The sequence below is a fragment of the Danio rerio genome, chromosome 23, assembly GCF_052040795.2.
Source record: "Danio rerio strain M-AB ecotype USA chromosome 23, GRCz13ab, whole genome shotgun sequence".
NCBI lineage: Eukaryota > Metazoa > Chordata > Actinopteri > Cypriniformes > Danionidae > Danio > Danio rerio.
The window spans coordinates 3,346,282-3,353,492 of NC_141043.1; the positions used below are offsets into that span (position 1 = coordinate 3,346,282).

A 7,211-nucleotide genomic window follows, 5' to 3' on the forward strand; every position below is an offset into this window, starting at 1 on the left:
CAGGTTTTGAATTTACTTCCATCTTAAATATAAATTGTGCCCAAACTAGAAAAAACTTCTTACTTTTTTGTCTGGTTTCTAGTCCAAATATCCAAAGATTTTTTACACCAATGAACATATTTGTTTTGTTTCAGAAATGATCATAATAATATTTAATAGTGTTTTTGGTCACACTTTATTTCGATGGTTTGTTTATTGAATTTAGGTTATATTGCTTCTACATGCCAACTAATTCTCATTAGATTTTAAGTAGCCTGTTAGGTTGGGGTTAGTGTAAGTTGACATGTACTTGCAATATAAATAATAATAAAAATATAATTTTTATTGAATAATAAGTCAAAACCATGTAGAGTTTTCTATATTAATACATTTGAAATCTAAGCAAAATAATCTTGGTTTTGGTTTGAAATCAGATCATTTGCTTGCCAAATTGACCAATTATTTAACTTATTTAAAGTAAAACATAAATAAAAATAAAACACTAAAATTGCTTAATTTTAAACTAGAAAATGCTTCATTTATTTTATTTATTTACTTATTTTTTTAATACTTGCACTTGAGGCAAGATAAAAAACTAATTAAGAAAAAGCATTTGTCAATGTTTCTCATCATTTCAACAATTTTGAAAACCTTTCCCTCCTTTGAGATTTACTTTATATGGATTGTTTATAGGTTAAATAAGAGCAAAAGATTTGTTTACCCACCCTTACCGTTTTAAACCTGCGTAACCTTATTCAATGAAGCACAAAATATTCACACATGGCATTTACAAAACAACTAAACCCTAACGGGACTGGAGAGAGTGTAAAAAATGAAAAGCAACATAAAACACCATAACTGTAATCCATATGAACCGCACCTATATTCCAAGTTGCATATCTTAGTGGTGTACGATGAACCAATTACTACTGTATTTATTATGTCAAACACAGCACTGATAAAGTCTGCATTTAAATTTGGCGGGTAAAGAGCTTATTATTAGCAGGTTACAAAATGTGACTTGAATAAGTTAATTCAGAAGCAAGTAATCTAAATGGCAGTTTATAGTGTTAGTCAGAATTATTAGTCCCCCTTTGATTTTTTTTTTTTTAATTCTTTTACAAATATTTCCCAAATTATATTTATCAGAGCAAGGAAATGTTCACAGTATGTCTGATTAAAAATTTTTTTTTACGGAGAAAGTCTTAATTGTTTTATTTCGGCTACAATTAAAACAACTTTTTAGGGTAAAAATTTTAGAGACAAAATTATTAGTTACTAATTACCCTAACCTGCCTAGTTAATCTAATTAACCTAGTTGAGCCTTTAAATGTCACTTTTTAAGCTACTGTCTTCAAAATTATCTAGTAAAATAGTATGTACTGTCATCATGGCACAGATAAAATAAATCAGTTATTAGAGACAAGTTATTATAACTATTATGTGTAGAATTGTGTTGAAAAAAAATCTCTGATAAACAGAAATTGAGGAAAAAAATAAAGGGGGGGGGGGGGATAATTCTGACTTCAACTTTACCTACATTTCCAATAAGACACAATGTAAACTAACAGTAGTGTTTGTTTTTTAATACTTTTTTATTAATTCCATTTGCATTTGAAGATTTATCATTCATTCATTATCTTGTCGGCTTAGTCCCTTTATTAATCCGGGGTTGCCACAGCGGAATGAACCGCCAACCTATCCAGCAAGTTTTTACACAGCGGATACCCTTCCTGCCGCAACCCATCTCTGGGAAACATCCACACAAACACTCATACACTAGGGACAATTTAGCCTACCCAATTCACCTGTACCGCATGTCTTTGGACTGTGGGGGAAACCGGAGCACCCGGAGGAAACCGACTCGAAGGCAGGGAGAACATGCAAACTCCACACAGAAACGCCAACTGAGCCGAGGTTCGAACCGGCGACCCAGCGACCTTCTTTCTGTGAGGCAACAGCACTACCTACTGCGCCACTGCCTCGCCTTTGAAGATTTATATTTGCAGAATCTGCAGATTTTGGCTCCAACTAGCCTCAACACACCTCCAAGGATGATTCTAGAAAGCCTAGTAAGAGCTTGATTAGCTAGCCCAGGTGTCTGATTGGGGCTGGAGCTAAAATTCGCATGACACTGACCCTCCAGGACCGAGTTTGGACACCCCTGCTCTAAGGAGAAGCACAGCTAGCAATCAACTATCTTAAATATCCTTTTTCATGATTGGTTGCACATGTGTTGGAATTGTCTAAATTTTTAAATAAAGCTGCGGTCACACTGCTCTTTTCATACCCACACAGTCAGACTGGAAACTTAAGGTCATGAGGCAAGTTTCGTAGTTCACTGCGTTGGAAAGTTCAAGCTTGGTGAACTTTAACCTGCGAAATCGCATCATATTATTGTATGAGACTAATCGAGGTTCAAAACATGACCTCTCTGAACAGAAATTTAAAACATGGACCAATCGCTCAATTTCTAATCATCTTGTTTAATCCGGCCCGCTTTTCGCAGCAATGTACGACAGAATTTCGCAATATCAAACTCTAGTGTGACTGCGGCATAAGACATCACTTGAAAGCTTATTCATTGAGCTTTCATAGGACATAAAAATCACAATTTCCATTGACATTTACACTTTCGACTAATCTTGAGGTCCAGGGTCACATATTTATTAATAAATATTATAATATTTGCAGTGCTCTGCTTGCTGGAAATGTGTCGCCTTGTCAGGACTAGGTAGTAACTGACTATCTGCGTCATCGCATTCTAAATCCATATGACATTGACGTCTAAATTTAAAGTCAGTACAAGCACAACACCAGCGACAACATGAATTTTCATATTAGCATGTATGCTGCCAGGCTATCTGTGGTCCGGAGGAAAGAAAAAGCACAAAGAGCTGCTCTTTCCAGTACTCATCTAACACTTAATATGTGGTGTTGCGCTCGTGGTTACAGCTCTGGGCTCCGAGCCGAAAGGTTGTGGGTTTTGAAGCTTAGAAGTGGGAACGAGCCAAACATCGGACAGCTACTGGAGTCAGAATCTGGTTTTACCAGTACAGTACTCTTACAAATGGCATTTAACACAGGAATGGAGGACACAACTTGGCCTACTTTGATTTAAAGACCCTCTGTGACCTTTTCAGAGCTGAGTTTGAGAGGAAAGCATTACTGCTACTTGAGCTGCAGCCTCTCCACAGACCGCATGATGGATACTGTGTCCTGAAATGAATTAAACTGCCGAAATCCAACAGTTCCTCTCTGATTGACTGGCCCAAATCCTGGACATTCTGGAGATCGACTTTCTACAATGAGGGTTTCCGACCGGTGGAGAGGTTTGACATTGTTTTTGAATACTGAATGTTTAAAATATATTATTTGGTTGAGGTATCTATTATGGCTTTTATTCGAAATTGACAATAGACATCATTCTCTTTCCAGTTTGGTATTTTGTGTTGCAGATCAAACCCGCACAAACATGAGGAGAACATGCAAACTCCACACTGAAATGACTACTGACCCACCCGGGACTCAAACCAGCAACCTTATTGCTGTAACCTGTTGTGTTTCATTAATGATTACACCTACCCTGTACAGCAGTGTTTCCAACTTTGTCTAATTCTACATTTCTGGAGATCACAAACTATGCAGCCAGAGGAACGTATGGCTGCGTTTTGTTTTTAAAACAAACACTACTGGGCAGTATGTTTTTTTTTTTCTTTTTGTGCTTACCAGCGAGGTTTGAGTCCGGTGAAAAATGGTTCCAGAAAGCAGGTAAGACACAAGCCAAAAAATAAAACAAGCAAGTGATTGACATGGTGGGAATGTGGTAAAATCTGAAATCATGGTAAAAATCAGGCTGCCATGCGGTGTTTTCTTTTTCTGGATTGCTCTTGAAAACACCATCGGTAAGGTTTATGAAAGTGGTGGGTGCTGGTCAATCAGTGCTTTTTAAAACACTATTGGTTGGGTTTGGAAGGGGGTGAGTGGGGGGGGTGAATTGGTCAGTCGCTCAATCAGTCAGTCAGTTGATAGCGACCTCTGGTGGATTTACACAGGGAGAGCAAGTGCGAATAGCACTCACAAGATAAATTTGTGATCTTAAAAAGTGTCATCAGCGGCCACTGGTGGATTTGTGAAAACAATAACTGCAAAAAAACGTAGATCCTAGGATGTATTTGGCGCTCTCCAGAAATGTATATAGGGCTGCGTAATCGGAATAAGCCTGGGTTTAGTGTTTCCCAACCCTGTTTCTAGAGGCACACCCACAGTACTTATTTTGGATGTCTCCTTTATGCAACCCATTCATTTCAGGTTTTAGAGTCTCTTCTAATGTTCTGATGAGTTGATTCAGGTGTGTTTCATTAGGAAGAGGTTGACAATGTGCACCGTTGGTGTGTCTTCAGGAACAGTGTAGGGAAACACTACATCTACACCTACCCCAACCCTAAACTCAACCCCACATTAAACTGCTATGTTTAATTAACCTCTACTCCCACCCCAATTCTAAACTTACCACTTACAGTAACCTGTTGTGTTTTACTGATGTCTACACCTACCCCAACCATAAACTCAACCTCATAGTAACCTGTTGTTTTTATAATGTCTACCCCAACCCTAAACCCAACCTCACAGTAACTAATTGTGTGTTTAAGTAACTCCTACCCCAGCTCTAAACCTACCCCTCACAAATGTATAAGCAGTATTTATTGTTGTACCGTGTCACAAAACTGACTCATATATATGCAAATTAGCTGCATTTGTGACATTAAGCAACCTACTTGTAGCGTAAATCCAATGCACTTGGTCTGAATCTGGTGTGGCCTGAAACATGTAGGTCTGCAGCTGGATATTATTGGAATGAGGGAGTAAGAAAGAGAGAGAGAGGGAATGGAGGTGACCAGGAGGGGGACTGGTGTCCGAGCCAGCCTGACGCCACTAAAGCAGACACCTCCTCTCTGTTGACTCAGCACTTGGCCTCGGGCTTGGAGAGACAGCGAGGAGTGCGGGGTCCTGATGTCTGACTCCGTGTCATGCGTCGGCTACTAAAAAGGGAAGAGCAAAACAACAAATCTGCATGCTAATGACTTTCGCAGCATCAGTCAGGAGTTAGAAACTGGAGAAAAGTGTACTTGTCAGGTCTCCGAGCCTTCGAATCCAGCTGCGGATGAGGAAAACCTGCTCACATTGGAAAGACAAGGTCTGGTTGGATAATCCCCACAAAATAATCATCGGCTTTTTTTTTTTTTCCTCCCTAGGATTGTAGCTCACTGACAGTCAAAGAGCTGTTCAGTCAAAATCTGTATTTTTAGGACTTTTCTCCATGGGCTGGTAGAGTTGACAGTTCTTGACAGTTAAATCAAGCGATTAGTGGTGTCACTCGCTACCTGCCCTCAGGGAGTATCTCGTCCCCTTCCCCCTCGCCTGAGGAGCAGACTAAACAAACAACCGGCAGTCAGTCTGACAGTGGGAACCGCGCAGAGTCTCAGAGTATGTCCAGTTGATGGACAAGCATCTTTATGCAGTTCCAATCTCAGCCAAGTGAACACTTTGTTGTTCTTTGACAGCAAAACTGACCTTTGAAGTCGGGAAAACTGACCTTGGGCCTCATTTATAAAACTTTGCATAGAGATGTTCCTAAAAGTGAACGTATGACAGAATACATTTTTATTTATTCATTAATGATAATGGCTTATGTGATAATTTAAATTGGATTAAGTCAATATTTAAGCTATATATGTCTACTTATGAGTTTACTTACAGCTGCGCACATTCTTCTCACAATTATACCTCTAATGTTGTGTTCACACCAGACGCGGAACGCGCGAATAAATCGCGCTATTCGCGCATAAATAGCCGCGTGAACATTTGAGTTTACTCGCTTCATTCGCGCGTCAACCCCGCTTCATTCGCGTGTCAAATTCACTTCAGAACAGACGCGGATTCGCGTGATGGGCAGGGCTTCTGTCTGTCTGGTGACTGTAGCTTCGTTGCTAAATAGCTAACATGGATTTTATGAAGAAAATAACAGTGTTTATTTACTTTATGAAGGCTTAAAAACAGCGTCGATACGTTTAGGACCGTGTCTAAGTCCACTACATCCTTTCAGAGGTGCATCCAGCTCTGTGAGCTCATCAACTCCTCCAGAAACTGAACCTGGATCATGGAGGCTTTCAGCAGTGCTTCTGACTGAGCCAAGCCCAGTTTGATGACTTGTTGTCGGTGTCGCCAGGAGGATTTCCCCCGGGACACCATCAACAGGTTCTACGTCACAATCACGCCCCCACAAGAGCAAGCTTCTGATTGGTTAATGCGGCGCGAATGTCCGCTGAAGTTCAGATAGTCGAACTCGAGAGATTCACGTCAAACGCGCAAAACGCTTAATTCGCCCCGTGCCATTCGCGCGTATCGCGCCGCAGGATGTCTATTCGCGCATTTGCATTGACTTAACATGTAAATCCCTCGCGCTTGACGCCCGTTCCGCGTCTGGTGTGAACGCAGCATTAGACTCCTTAGCAGAATAAGACGGTGACGGGAAATATTGTCCTGTTCACACCTGGTATTAAAAAGTATTGTCAATAATGGGAGAATTGGGGAAAATGCTCAACAAGCTGGTCATTATTTTCCACAATATACTAAAGTACACAGGTTACTGTCATAATTGTTCCATAGTTGCCATCCAATTTATTCATTTGCTTTCCTGCTCCTAAACTTACTGTAGTAACATGGGTTTGTTTAATACCACTTGAACACCCCCTCATAAGCAGAGAGTGAATGTCAAGGGGTTTAATAGACATTTGATTCCTCCCTGAAAGATATCAACACAAAATTCACACTTTAAAAAAAAAAAAAAACGCTAAAATAAAAACCGTCAAATTTAGCTATCGATAATCCATGATAATAACTCCTGTATAGCAGTCCCAAAACATACTTTCACATTGGTCACTCAAATACATTCGGATCCCCAGTCAGAAAAGTCTAGTGGCTGAGAATGAGCTTTTTACTGTGTCTGCTATAATGTTAATGTTGTTTTTGTGTGTTTGATGAATATGGCCACGGTGTAAATGCACAGTACAGTTACAATCTTATTGCCACACTATATCGTTATAACATATGATAACAAGTGATTTCCTGAAGATAAACACCAAAAAATAACCCAACTGGAATAACAACAGCAGTCGCGATCGTCTGATCTCAAATAAAGCAAGAGGTCAGGATGACATATGATGACGTGT

The 7,211-nt window shown here is 39.7% G+C and overlaps 1 long non-coding RNA gene across 1 annotated transcript; it reads left to right on the top strand.

The window, feature by feature from the left end:
- The first annotated feature begins 2,960 nt into the window (after positions 1–2,960).
- On the top strand, positions 2,961–6,815 carry LOC141380620 (uncharacterized). Its single transcript, XR_015523066.1, has 3 exons — positions 2,961–3,311; positions 3,418–3,750; positions 4,814–6,815. It is a non-coding gene; the product is annotated as an uncharacterized LOC141380620 (long non-coding RNA).
- Positions 6,816–7,211: the final 396 nt, after the last annotated feature.